At 41.8% G+C, this 14,520-nt stretch overlaps 1 long non-coding RNA gene across 3 annotated transcripts in view; it reads left to right on the plus strand.

Moving 5' to 3' along the window:
- Positions 1-13,290, plus strand: part of LOC129552519 (uncharacterized) — a 20,359-nt gene extending 7,069 nt beyond the window's left edge. The window contains exons 1-4 of one of the 3 annotated variants that reach the window (XR_016037045.1): positions 1-5,770; positions 6,517-6,586; positions 9,923-10,001; positions 10,253-13,290. The exon at positions 1-5,770 is cut by the window's left edge and continues 7,069 nt beyond it. This is a non-coding gene — a long non-coding RNA (uncharacterized LOC129552519). Of the gene's footprint in view, positions 6,587-9,922; positions 10,002-10,252 lie in introns of all 3 variants that reach the window. The other 2 variants (XR_016037046.1, XR_008685255.2) reach the window with 2 other exon arrangements.
- The last annotated feature ends 1,230 nt before the right edge of the window (positions 13,291-14,520 follow it).

Genomic DNA, 14,520 nt, shown 5'->3' on the forward strand with positions numbered 1-14,520 from the left:
GAGAAGAAGAGAGGTTTCCTCCAGACATTAGTTGTGCTAAAAGATTCATCATTACCTGCAGTCATGAAATAAATCTTTGATACTTACAACTATAATATCCATGCTCTACGTTTTATTGCAGATATAGGTAGACAGTCATTATTTCTGACACTTTCTCAGCATTACAAGGAGTACTCTGGGGGGAAAACTAGTGTACAGTGTTACAGAAATAGATTGATAGAACCACATGGAAACCAGTTACTTTACTGAGCCATTGTAATCAATACAATATTCCCTTAATGATATTAAACAGTCACATAGATTCCAAATTTCATGTTAGACTCCTATCTAAACACAACCTCTGTTATCTACAAATTAAGTTGCCAAGAGGAAAATTTATTATTTTTTTTACATCATATGGTACTTTACAAGAAATATGTTCCTGAATGAGAATTATTTTTCTAGTGTTAAAGTTTATTATTATTTAGGGGACATTAATACAAGACAATGGTCAACAACAATCACTTTATAGCCCTTGTGGGACATTCGAGATCAGTATGTTGAGAAGCTTCCTGTTCAGAGGACTTGCAGTGGTTACTGTACAGTAGTTATTAGAGTCACATATATTGCAGTAACCTGATGTATCATCCAGAGGAGGTGTTAAAGTTGTCTTTGACCATGAGCTATTTAAGAAGAGAGCCTCTTGTGTGCCGTACTGATCCCCCAAAGGCATCCTGTGAGAGTCCCTCCTTTCCTGTAGGTCACCGCTTTTAGCAACGGTGCCTTTCCCAAACCTCTATAAGTCATGGCTGGGGCAGGATTCCAACTGCTTTTTTCAGTTTTGTCACGTGTGTCTAGGTTCTCTCCTTTTTGATGGTCATGTTAGGAAACCAGGGGCTGAAACGATGGTGTGTCACTGTTTTGTGGAAAAGGGTTTGTCTAACTGAAGAACTCTGTGGTTGAGGCAGTGGGAACTCTGTGGGACCAGCGCTGTGACTTACTGCTGGGGCAGGCATGTCCTGGCTAAATTGGCACAGGTGCTCCCCAGCAGCTCTGGAAGGCCATCTGCTACCCCTGGGGACCACCTGCTTCACAGGCCAGGGCCTGGATCACTGAGCTCAACCAGTAGTAGCCACTTCTGAAAAGAGTCATCAGTTCCAAAGGAATCTTTGTGTCTGCATATTTAAAGCCAAGATAATTATTGGTAGTCTCTGCATAACAAATGTAATTTCAATTACACTCTTTTTCTAAATTAAAAACTATTGCTTGTGTGAAATGAGTATTCCCAGTTTTTTAAAGTGCATTTTTAATGTTTTTATTCTAGGAACATTAAGAGCATTGAACAAAAGATTGTCCAATTACTATATAATGTTAACAAATATGCCGAATCCTTCATTTCCATGGCAGCAAGTGAAGCTGGTGAACCAGTACTGTGCAGGCTGATTCTCCCAGAGATTTTTCAGCCCCAAGGTGGATAGGACAATATTTGAAAGTGTATGGCTACAGAATAGATTTTTTTTGTGGCGTGGGGGGGACTTTAAAGCAAAGTTACAGGGGCTGTCAAATACTTCTTCATGGCTTAATATCCATAACATTAATAATGTGGGATTTTAAGAAGATTTCTTTATGTGGATCATTTTTTAACTCTTTATTGAATTTGTTACAATATTGCTTCTCTTTTAGGCTTTGGTTTTTGGCTGTGGGGCATGTGAGGTCTTAGTTCCCTGACCAGGGATCGAACCTGCACCCCTTGCATTGGAAGGTGAAGTCTTAACCTCTGGACTTCCAGGGAAGTCCTAGTGTTGAGTTTCTTGTGTTGGAATGATGTTGCAACTTCTACTCACACTTAGTCTATTGAATAAAATTAAAAATATGATATAGCCTTCTGATGGTATACAAAAAGATTGCACCAAATAAAAGTGTCATAGTATATACAATTATCTTAGTTTTTCAGGCAGAATCCAAAACGATGGAACTGAATAGAAAAATCAAACCTGAGGTCCTTATTTCCTCACCTCCCTAACTGGTTGCTGTGGCTTTCATAGCCTGGGAACTTATCAGCAGGTAGTCTAGCAGTTGGAGCTGTCACTGTTGCTGATGAAGAGGAGTTTGTTTTTCTTTTTGTTTGGCTGGCATCATGGATAAAAGGGCTTAGGAAAAGTGAATATCCATATGTATGCTATCTGACATTGTATTATCAGGCTTAGGCTTCTCCAGAGCATTTCTTCTTTATATCTGGAAAGAAGCAATTAAAAAATTACCTGCTAAAATGGATCTTGGATGTTCGCTTTTCTATTTTCGAAAGGCAGGTTGACTATTTTGCCCTTGAGCCTTAAGAATTGTTGCTGATTGGCTGTTTGTTATTTTTTAATAATATATGGCATGTATCCAAGTAAGCATTCCGATGACCTCGACAATAAAATGTGATTCTTGGCTGCAAGGTCTGTTGGGGGATGGCAGGCTGCCAGCCATTCATACATCATTTACAGGTGGCTGTTTCTGACAGGCCAGTGTTAGTTATTGTAAATGAGTGACAGTCCCTATAACTCACCTGTAAGCCTTACTCCGCCTGCCCAGGGCATCCGAGGTTCCCCCGGCCTCTTCACACGTGGTCCTCCTCCACGAAGGCCCACAGGCACAGACCCTCCTGTGCACACTTCTGCCCACCCAGGCTCATCAGGATGGGGAGCTACCTTGTATGTGATTGACGATAATTAGGTTTCAACTGCCTTCTGATGCAGAAATACACACTATTACAGCACGGCCAATTCTGCTCCTGCAATCTTGCCTCTGAAAGGGTATTGATTCACTCTTTCACATTTTTAAAAGGTCATGGCAATAATTCCATCTGAACTGTGCTAAGTGAAAATAGTTTGTAGAAATAATATGGTTGCTTCTTAGTTCTATTGTAATTGAAAGCCACAATGGCTTGGTTTTTTTAGTATATTTTAATTACATGTGTCTCCTTGCCCCATCTTCCCCTGATAAAGTGTTTGTAAAGTTATAAACCAGGTGGCCCCCTGTGGCAATATCTTCTAACTTTTTGGCAAAGAGGACTTTTTTTGTTCCCCTACAGTATAAGGTGAGGTCTAACCAAAACTCTGGGTCACTCTGCCTTATTAATTTAAGAATTAAAAACAGGAGACTTGAACTTTTTTCCTGGCTCTGTCATCTGCTGCCTGTTTTCATAAGATTAGAATATATTGGCTTTGATGAGCAAGATGCTAAATTTGCTCACTTTTCACAAATTTTCATTGTAGTTAAATAGCCTTTTCTGGGTTGACTAAATATTATTCTTGCTAGTTATCAGACCATAATAAAACAAATTGGTGGGGAGAGTGTATAGCTCCTGCAGTGTACCCCCACACACAGGTGACAGGAATCTATGAATGATCTGTCATAAATTACTGGAATACTCAGACAGCAGTTTAAGACTTTTTTTTTCTACATTTTTAGCTTTTCTGAGGCAAAAGAGTTTTAAAATGCTTGAATTGCATGTTTTGGGAAAGTGGGTGATCAGATTTTACGCTCTAAGCCACTCTGGATCTATCTTCCAGTGAGGTGGGGGGGAAAGTCTCAGCTGTTTCTAGTCTCAAAAATGAGCCCGTCATTGTACTTGCAAACTAAGGGGCATAATCTCATCCAGAGCGTGGGGATTTACGCACATAATTACCATCAATGCTAATAGCATTTTTGTCTGTACAGCCCCACACATCAAGATGAGAATATATTTCCATGTCTTCATGCTGTGAAAGTCCATTTAATATCATTCATTTTACAACTGATTTTTTTAAGATGATGTCCACATTCTGTCATGGCATACGGATGCCTAGTTAAAAGTAAATGGGGGAAATATTGGGAAGGGATGTGATGGCTAAACTTGTTCATGTCGATGAGATATCGCTAAACTCAAATCCATTCATACTCCTTAAACGACAACACTCTAGTCGGCTTTGAAACTGCTGGCACACTTTTCATAGTGTTATAAATTTGTCAGCCTAATGGGACATTTTGTAGATGTTTTCCTCTTTAAGTGCTTTAACAGGAGTAGGCATTCCATTGATCCAAAAATTCAGCTCAGCATCTCATTTATGAGAGATGAGAGTCATACATTTAATGCCTTACCAGAAATTAAGTGGTGGATGGTGCCCTTCATCTCTTCAAGGAAAGAAAATTCACCCTCTGCTGAACTCTGCCCTCTTTTGGCCTGGGAGCATCTCAAAAGCAGGACATGATTTGAAACTGGAAACAATAGTGATCATCGGAATCTGAGGTGGTTCCATCTTTTCATTGATTATATGATTGTCTTTATTCATCAGGCCCAACAGCCTATTGAATGGCATCTTCACGTCTATGCTGGCCAAGCAAATTCAGATCCGAGTCTTGATTGATCTCTCCCAGGACTTTGATCATTAAAGCAAAATAATGGATCTATCTCTTCTGTCCAATCTCTGACACCCTTATGTTGGAGCCAGCCCAAACAAAAGGGTCCCATGCCTAAATCATAAAAATAAGGGGACTGATATATGCAGAAGTCCTTCCTGAGAGGGCTGTTTCGGTCTCCCCCAGAGGAACACAGACTTCTCTGGGAAAAAGAGAAGGGTTTCACAAGAGATCTCAGAAGGCAGCCCAAAGGAGCAAGGTCACTTCTGAATGAACTAAAGTTGGCCAACCGTGCCCAGCTGGGTGACCTCAGGCAAGCCACTGGACCTCTCTGAACCAGTTTCCTCTTCCATAAGATGGAGCAGGATAAATGCTGAGTGCTTTCCCACTTTGACATTTTATAACCAGTGCCTTTGGCTTTTATAAATATTGGGATTACAGTGAATTACAGTGAATAACCAGAAGGAAACACTGATTTCCATGGGATTATGCAGATGAGGAGGTCTAGGGCACTAGATGCCTTGACACAGTAACATCTGGTGGATAAGATGCCATCCAAGCGCCAAAGCCCAAGTCCACCCCCAATCCTTTGCCTTCAACTTGGTGGCTTGACTAGTAATAGCCCAGCTACTGAAGCTGCTGTCAGTGGCACGGACATTGAATCCCAAGGGGCAGAAGGCAGAAGGTCCTTGGTGAGGAAGTACTAACCTCATCTCAGTACTAGCCTCTTCCTTGGCATCACCAGACTGGCTTTTGGGTGTTGCTTTACCTCACCAATCACCAGCACTCTCTGGGCTTTTTCCTCTTGTGGCCGCTATCTCCTGAATCATCGTGACCACAGAGTTCTTTTGAGCCCTGAAGACACTGCCCTCCAAATTCACTTGATTCTAGCCATGCTTTGTCTTCGCCCAGTGCCCTAGAATTGTATGTGGTGCATTTATGGTCCCATTCCACTCCACAGGTGTTTTTGAAAGACCATTTCCCACTTTAATCACGGGGATTCCCTGATTCTCGTTTTTGGAAATATCTTCTTTAGCATTAATTCAGTACTTAATTGGGCACCTACTACAGATTAGCATTGGGCAAGGACCTGGGGAGAGCATTGACCAAAACACCGTCTGTGACTCCTAGGACTTGACTTGTCCACATTTGTAGTGTGTTAATCAATTGCAAAGGATGTTCACATACATTTTCTGATGTGCTTTCTACAGCAATTTGGAAAAGTACATCTAGCAGATGATATTGTTATTTCTATTCAGAAAAAAAATGAAGACAGAAAGAATAGACTAGTTGCTCAAGATCCTGCAGGTTAGTAGTGCTGAGTATTGCCTCCAACTCAACGTCCTGCAACTCCAGATGTCTTGTGTCTCCACTGTGCACCTGCTCAGAGCCACAAGTCAAGACCAAGGTATTCCTGGCAGGCCCTTCTCAGTGTGTTCCCTGCGTCTGAGATGCAGCTGACCCTGTGAAAGAATGACCCAGAGGGGCCCAGTAGCTTAGAAGGGCTGCCAAGGTGTTTAACCCAAGTCCATGCCTTGCCTGTTGGATTTGTGCCTCCCTCGGGTGCTGGGTGAGGGCAGCCATTCACTCCTGAAATTCCCAAGCTCGCAGTTATGTACTTTTCAAACTTACACCACTGAGAAATATCAAGGTCAGAACATGATTGAAGAACCTTCTCCCTACTCTTTTAAGTTGCTGTGCTTCTATGATATTGTTTTCCACTAAAGTAGGTTCTCTTAAAAATGAGGTTGAGATCCCTAAAGAAATTGCTTCAATCAGCAGCAGGGCTTAATGACTGTTAATGGGAAGTGGAGATAGGATAGTAAGTGTTACTTTGATTAATAAGAGAACTGCAGAGAATTTAAATTGTGCCACTGATGGATTATTTTCTTCAAGCTTGATAAGCACTTCTCATTTGTTCTTAAATTTGGTCAATACTGTTAAAGGCAGCAAAATGAAGCATAATTAATTCTATTACTGCCGCTCAGACCAAGTGTTACTAAGACATAGATTATGATGCAGATGACAGTAGAAGTCCCAGAGTTGACAGTTTGATGCTTTGAATACCTGTCACTGCTTGTTAGCCTGAAAGAATGAAGAAAATTTCTGTATCCTGTTTTCAAGATACCTGAAACTGTTTTCTCATCTCTGCAGGTTCCACTGACCTGATACAGGGAATATCAATAAGATGATCAACTGATACAGAAATGATCCTGTTTTGGAGGTATGAAGAGTAAATAAAAGATTGAGATATACATTAGTTAAAAACCTTACGAGCTGGATGCTCATTCTGAATTAATCACTAAGAAAATGAGATATTGATTTGATGTTAAAGAAAGCTTTACATATTTCTCCGTTTTCAAAGATTCTGCCCCGTATTATGAACCATGCTTTTCTTTATTTAGCAAAGATACATAAGCAAATAGCACAAAATAATTTTAGCAAATAAATAGAAAATTAACTTTGTTCAGAACTTAGTTGATAAGCAGATGGAATTGAAAGAAAAGATTTTTAGTATCTAATTTTATTTACTACAAGCACGAGTGCCTAGGAGGGCATGAAATTAGACCTACATCTCCCCTTGTTTTCTGTAAACAGCAAGATGCACCAGTGTTTTCTGAAGTTTTTTTTTTCTTGACACCTTTTAAACCCCTTTTAAATATGCCTGTCTATTTATTTAAGGAACATAAATCACTTTATAAGTCATGCTAAGATTCATGCCTGAATGTGGATGGATATATACAAGGTCTTACCTACTGCTTTTCAGCATCTTAATTCAGTGATTCTCAGGCTTGTAGTTCATTCTCCAGGGTATCTCTGGTTAATTCAAGGAGTGCTTCCAAGCTCTAAAATGAAAATAAATTAATTCCACTTAACACTTTAAAAAAAAATTATGTGTCAGCCCTATTTTATGGAATCCACCAAATAGCAGCAGGCTTTTACAACTTCAAAGAGACTGGGAATCAAACTCCCCCTGAATGTGTGTCCTTCTGTTCACTATTTCTATTTCCAAGTCTGGTGTTTCTTCCAAAGTATAAAAAGTCGCTGGGTGAGTAATCTTGGATGAATATAAAACCTAAGTATGTTGGGCTAGTAGTACAGTTATAAAGTTTCTGTGAAGTTCAAAGTCCGTTATTAAAAATGTAAACCTTATCTATTATGAATTGAGGACTAATTCTCTTGACCAGATGTCCCATAAACATAATTTAACATGGGAGAATTATAAGAAGTACATTTCAGACCAGAATGTGAAAGTCAAGCCACTGTATAAGCTTTTGGCTGGAAAATGTAACTTTGGAGACAGAGTAAAAGTGTATACAGAGAGCTGGAACCAGAGGGCTGCCAGAAGCCCAGGTTCTGAAGCTTCTCCTGCCACTGCAAAGCATCAAACGATCTTGGAGGAGTCTCCCATTTCCCCTGGAACTAAGTTCTCTCCTTTGTAAAGTGAAAGGTTGGCCAAACTGGTCTCCTACGTCCTTTTACCCTTGAAAATTCTGGTCTTTGAGAAGAGCTCAAGCTCTTTTTAAAGTTGTTGACTCAAAATGATGTTGTCTGTACAGACAGTAGAAATAGCCACTATGCTTCAAGCGTGTGATCTTCTAGGGTAGATAATGCATTCTGCAAATGGAAGGTGGCCCTCACCACTTACCATGTACCTGTGCTCCTTCCTGGAGACAGAATGGTGAATCAGTCTGACTCACCTCTGCCTTCAAGAAGCTTAAAGGCTAGTGGGGAGGCAGGCAGTAAGCAAGGGCATAAACCATCACATGAGTGAGACATTCGTTCAACAAGTATGTTGAAGAGAAGCAAACCAGGAAATGTTTGCATGATAAATGGGGTCAGAGAAGGCTCTCTGACAGGGAAAATAGAGAGTGAGAAAGCTGACCCAGGGTGGAAGCAGAATAAGGGGCAACCGGAAGGGAGATTTCCAGGCCTGCTTGCCTAGAAGATTAAGGTGAAAAGAAGCCCGGATCTCATCTGCATTGTCTCATTGCCTTGTCTGCACTTTTCTTCCCTATTTCATATACTTGTGAGGTGTTCTTGTTAACTCAAGAAAAACCATGCAGAGAAAAGATTGTTTCCAATGCTTTTTACCCAGTCATTCTCACCTAGAGCAACTCGGATAATTTTGCCTTTGGTTTCCCAGATTGCTGCCGACAATTCAAGTTTAAAAACCTCGAGTTGGGTTATTTCCATTCGCACTGTATGTCTGTGTTTGCCCATAGAATTTGGTACAACTTACGACTTCAGAATTACTGTATAATGCTCAGAGGTGTGAAACGCCATTTCGAGTAATGCCTTTCTTCAGTTAATATAGATAAATATTGATGGCAGGCAGCAGTAAAACAAGTCATTAAATTCTCCAGTGCAAGTGTGTCCCACACATAGCTGGAAGCTACAGACATCACACCAGGCGCGGAGAAAACCACTGCATGTGATTGGAGTGCTTGCATCCCTCAGCTCCCTCATGCCAAATTGGAAAACAGGGGCGTTTAGGGGAAAGCATGGCCCCCAAGGGGAGAGACCAGGCTGGAATCGCACTGCTGATCTCTTCTGCCCACTGTCTGTCTGCCGCCGCCCTAATGAGTTCCTGGCTGAGGCAGAAACCTGTGAAAAATGGCAATCAGCAACAAGCAGAGCTCTGGTGCTCTGAAAACAAAGAAACTTTAAAGTAGTAGCCCTATAAAACCAGCTGAAGAGTTGCAGGGTAATAAACCCTCTTCTCTGTTGTCCTTCAGTTGTTTGACAGCAGCGTCTTTATGTCCCTGCCGCATTAGGTTTGGGTCACCTAGGGGTGTGGCGGGGCTGGCTTACAGTCCCAGATCACGTGGTTGTTGCTTGATTCCTTGGATGAAAAATGAAAGGACCTGTTTCCTCATTTTATACACCGTCCTCAAGGATGCCAGCCTGGTATAGATGTTGAAACTCCACGGTACGGGGTACCCTTTCTTCAAGGTGTTTTTAATGGGCTCTGGGTTGTCAGAGACACTGCTCTGATAATGAGGCTGTGAGCCCCGAGTGAGGAGAAAGCTCTGTAATGAGGGAGGCGGACAATTTGTTACAGTGATGTGGTTACTTGGCCATAATATCTTTTTGAGGTTTATTAAATCATATAAAATTTCAATTTACACTGTAATATTCTATAAAAGATGGAGCACACAGAAGTAATAAGTATGACAACATTTCTTTCATTTATGAATTGTATTGTTGATTGTGTTAACACTGCCACATCCAGTAGCAGGATTATTTATGTCGGGACAGTAATTTTCTATCTCCAATTTAATTTTGTAAAAGTTAATTACAAATTAGAATAAAATGAATGCAGTTATGGAAGGCAGTGAAATGCTGAGATAGGATGTTATTGGGGGGGAAATATTGACTCAGGCCGCTTGTGGTGGAGATCACTGTTATGGAAACCCAGGGCTTCTGGTCCAAGGGTCATCTACCCATTTGTTGGATAAAGAGAGGTTCTGGGTATAATCTATGAGGAAATGAACTGTCCTTGGGGGACCGTAGGGAATATCAGTGGTCGTTCTAGTGAAACCCCTTTCTTTCTCAGATAGGTCACAAAGCTTGTCCCAGTCACCCAGCACAGAGGTGACAGAATGAGAACTAGAATTCCGGTTTCGGCACACCAGGTTAGTCGACTTTCATTTCACTCTGAGGTGGGTGTAGATTTGTTTCTGCTTTAAAAAGTGGGCAGAGGGGTACGTGGGGAGAGAGGAGGTAGAAAGTTTCTCCAGGTCTTAACGCAAACCAATCTGTGCCCTGCAAGATGGAAAATTGAAATGCGTGTGGCGTATCAAGGGGACCTTCCCAGTCACCTTTTCCTCCCCTGTTGAACTCTTTTTCCATTTCTCCACTAGTAACAACAAGGTTCCTTCAACAGGCTTTCCACCAAAGCCACTGAGCAAAAGAGCCAGTTTCAACCCTGCAGGAGTTGCTCCAGCCAGCTCAGCCCCCAAGAGGGAAAGGCGCACCAGAGACAGAGACCGAGCAGAAGTGGAGAGGACTCCCAGGCCTGAACACGATAGCCCAGTTCTTCGCCCGCCTTCCCTGCCCCCTCCCCATGTGCAGTATGCTCTGTTCCCCTGGGACTTGGCCAGTTGCACCTCTCGCTGAGAAGGTGGGTGAGCTCAAAGGCACCCACCTTACACCCCTCATGTTCACCCCACTCTTCTCAAGTGTGTGGTCTCTTTCCCTTCCCATTCTCAGTACCATACTTCCACCATTTGCAATATCAAGATTGACTTGCTAGGTGAAAGACTTTTATATTTAGTTTTTAATAGAGCAAAAGTGACTCTAAATTTGTTAATATTCTTTAGGTTACATAGGACAAATTACAGATAAGTGAATCCGTAATGAAATTTGTAATGAGAATTTCTCAAGTATGAAATGTTGGCGCAAGGAAAGTTAATTGCAGGATTTTACAGCCATTATAGTTTATATCATAAATGCAAAAATGAGGAGGGCCATTTAATTACAGTAGGAACACACTAAATTTTTATGGAGTGCCATTTTGTTAAAGAGGTACTCGGAGCATTAAGAGCAAATACCATCCTAACTGTGGGTCCAGGTAGCTTTCACAACATCAAATAAATATCCTATTGCTACAAAATTGTTCCTTAGATACTGTAATTGACACGATGACTAATGAGATGGGTTTATTCTCACAGCTTCACATACTCAATTTACAGTGTCTGAAAGTTATCTTTTTTGCTATCCACAGACCTGGAAGGGACCAGAAAAATCCCTCTTGGAAAACACTATCTCTGCCACTTCTCTAATTAACCTTCAAAAATGCATTTTGAAATATAGAAGTTGGTGCCTGGCATAGAAATTGGATTGTCTCAGAAAAAAAAAAAAAGACCCAAGTGCTAATTTGTTCCTTATTAAATATCTGACATGTCAAAATTGCAGGTAGTTAATGTTTTTGGTGCCTTTCAGCAAGGCTGGAGACAACATTTCCTATGGGCCAGGCACAGTGGGGTGGCTCTGAGTACCAGGTACCCCAGAAGCCAATGCTGTCCCGCTGCACCCTCCCAGCCCAGGTCTCCCTTTTATTCCCTTCACATCCAGCCAGGGACCTGTGGGCATAAGATGCCCTGATCTCTATGGAAGGAGGTGTCTAGGGGGACTGACAGAATCCTGGAGCATCCCCCATCATTGTGGGTTTAGGGGATGTGCCCCCCTCACCTTGTCACCCCAGGCCTCAGAGGCTCCCAGAATAGGAAAAAAGAGTTCACAGTAAAAGAGCCATATTCGCTCTGGCCCCCTGAACATGTTTTAGATTGTTTTGGAAAGCCAGAGTAGTGGTACCCCCACTGTTTTGGACATCTAGGGTCCCTCTCTCTATTATCCAGTAAAGTTCCTAGGGGGAGATTATTCTAGGCAGTATTTCTTTTCTTAGGAAAAGCAAAGGAACAATATTCGTGGTCTCCCATGTCTAGTCAATGGAACTGGAAGTTAAGAACTGTTGATTTGCATGGAGCCAGCTGGCCACAGAGAACCATCAGGAGCGTCCAGTTCCAGGAAAACAGACAGCGCGCTCCAGGATGAATTTGGAGCAGAGCAGCTATACGTTGGTAACTGGCACAGTGACAAACTGTTAACCGTTGTGAATTGGGAGTACTTTACACTATCCTTGAACTCTTCTGTATGCTTGAAATTACTCATGAATTTAAAAACTAAAATAAAAGAATATCATTAGCTGAAACTGGCTGAAATAAATAAAAATTTAAAAAGAACTGTTGATTTGGAAAACCTGCGTTCCACACCCTGCTCTGCCACGAAGTAACCATGAAATTTTGAATGCTCATCTGGAAAACAAGAATGTAATAATGATCCCAGGTTCCAGGAGATATTGTGAACATCTGATAATTTAGTGAAGAATTTGTAAATATAAGAGCAGGATCTCATATGTTCTCAGCAGCATTGTTCACAACAGCCAACGGCTAGAGGCCACCCATGTCCGCAGATAAACAATGTGTAGTGTACACGCAACAGAATATCATTCAGCCTTTAAAAAGGGAGGAGATTCTAACACATGCTACCACACGGATGAACCTGGAGGACATTACGTTAAGTGAAATAAGCCAGGAACAAAAGGAAGAAAACCTTGTGATTTCACTTAAATGAGGTTCCCGAAGTAGTCAGATCCATAGAGGCAGAAAGCAGGATGGTAGTTACCAGAGGAGAATGAGGAGTTACTGCTTAACAGGTAGAGTTTCCGTTTTGCAAGATGAAAAGAGTTCTGGAGATGGAGGTGGGGATGACTGTACAACAGTGTGAGTGACCTTAATGCCACAAAACTGTACACTTAAATGTGGCTATGGTGGTAAACTTTATGTGTATATATGTTTTGTTGTTTCCTTATCATATTACTGTGGATATTTGTTTTGTGTGTGTTAATTTTATTCTAGGTTTGAATTCAGTTCTAATGTTATTTTGTTGCTCAGATTGTTTCAGCTTTTGTCTCCTTCATAGTTCCTGTGGGCTTTTTTAACAGACTCATCTTTTTTTTTGGAGTGTGTTCCTATTTTCTGGCCCTCAGGATGCTCCAGGCTCAATCTAATATATTCCACACCTTGGCTGGGAATCAACCACTTCTCCAGAAGCCCTGAGACCTGTCATTGGAGACTGGTGTGTAGAGATACAGATATTGGGTGTGTAGAGATACAGATGATGTGCTCATCATCACTGGGGTGGTATACTTTTAGGCCCTCATATCTAACCCCTGCCTCTCTCTTTCTGTACATGTATTAAAAACCATGAATTTATACTGATACTTATGATTCCAAGCTAATACTCCAGGGTTCATTTTATACTGGATCCTCTTCTTATTTGTAATGTCAGTCTCCAACAGTAAAAACCCAGATCTCATTATCTACAATATATTTACTTACTTGTTCAATTCCACCATATACATAAAGCAATTCCAGACCTGCTAACCCATACTCCTCTGAGAAAGCTAGCATTGGCACTTTCTGGTGATCCACTGGTTAAGCATCTGCCTGTCAGTGCTGGGGACACTGGTTCGATCCCTGGTCTGGGAAGATTCCACATTCCTCAGAGAAAGTAAGCCTTTGTGCCACGACTACTGAAGCCTAGATGTTTAGAGCCTGTGCTCCACAACAAGAGAAAGTGGAAGTCTCTCAGTCACGTTGGACTCTTTGCGACCCCATGGACAGTATTCTAACAGGCTCCTCTGTCCATGGAATTCTGCAGGCAAGAACACGGGAGTGGATTGTCATTCCCTTCTCCAGGGGATCTTCCTGACCCAAGGATTGAACCTGGGTCTCATGCATGGCAGGCAGATTCTTAACTGTTTGAGCCACCAGGGAAGCCCATAAGAGAAGTCACTGCAATGAGAAGCCTGAAAAATGCAACTAGAGAAAACCCACGCGCAGCCACAAAGACCCAGCACAGTCAAAAATGAATAAATAAATACTATTTAAAAAAAGAAAAAACCAGTGAGGGGAATTCCCTGATTACCCAGTGGTTAGGACTCCAGGCTTTCAAGCTCTCACTGCCAAGGCCTTGGGTTTGATCCCTGGTTGATGAATTAAGATCATGCAAGTTGCCCAGCACAGGCCAAAAAAAAAAAAAAAGAAACACAGCATTTATACACAGTTCTTTTTGTCTTTAGCCTTAGTATCCAGTCTGGATGCAAGAGAGTTAATTCATGTGTTAGTCTTTGTATCCCAGTGTGGGTTCCCCCCACATCTTGGTTCCTTTGAATTATTATTCACCTAGGGGATATGGGAAGCATTACTATGATCTAAGAGTCAAAACTGTACATAAGATGTTCTCAGAGAAGGCTGGCTTCCTCCTTCTCCCCCCCACCCTCTCAAATCCCCCTCTTCTCTCCTCCCATCCCACCTGCCTCCTCTAGGTAGCCAACATCCTTGGTTTCTGATTTATCCCCTGTGTATTTCTTTTGCACAAGTGATCAGACATCTAAGTATTTTCCTATATTCCCTTCTTACACAAAGGGTTCAGTTCAGTTCAGCTCAGTTCAGTCGCTCAGTCGTGTCTGACTCTTCGCGACCCCATGAATCACAGCACGCCAGGCCTCCCTGTCCATCACCAACTCCCGGAGTTCACTCAAACTCATGTCCACAGAGTCAGTGATGCCATCCAGCCATCTCATTCTCC

The sequence above is a fragment of the Moschus berezovskii genome, chromosome 3, assembly GCF_049115385.1.
Source record: "Moschus berezovskii isolate FMDL1 chromosome 3, NW_MosBer_1.0, whole genome shotgun sequence".
In the NCBI taxonomy this organism is placed as follows: domain Eukaryota; kingdom Metazoa; phylum Chordata; class Mammalia; order Artiodactyla; family Moschidae; genus Moschus; species Moschus berezovskii.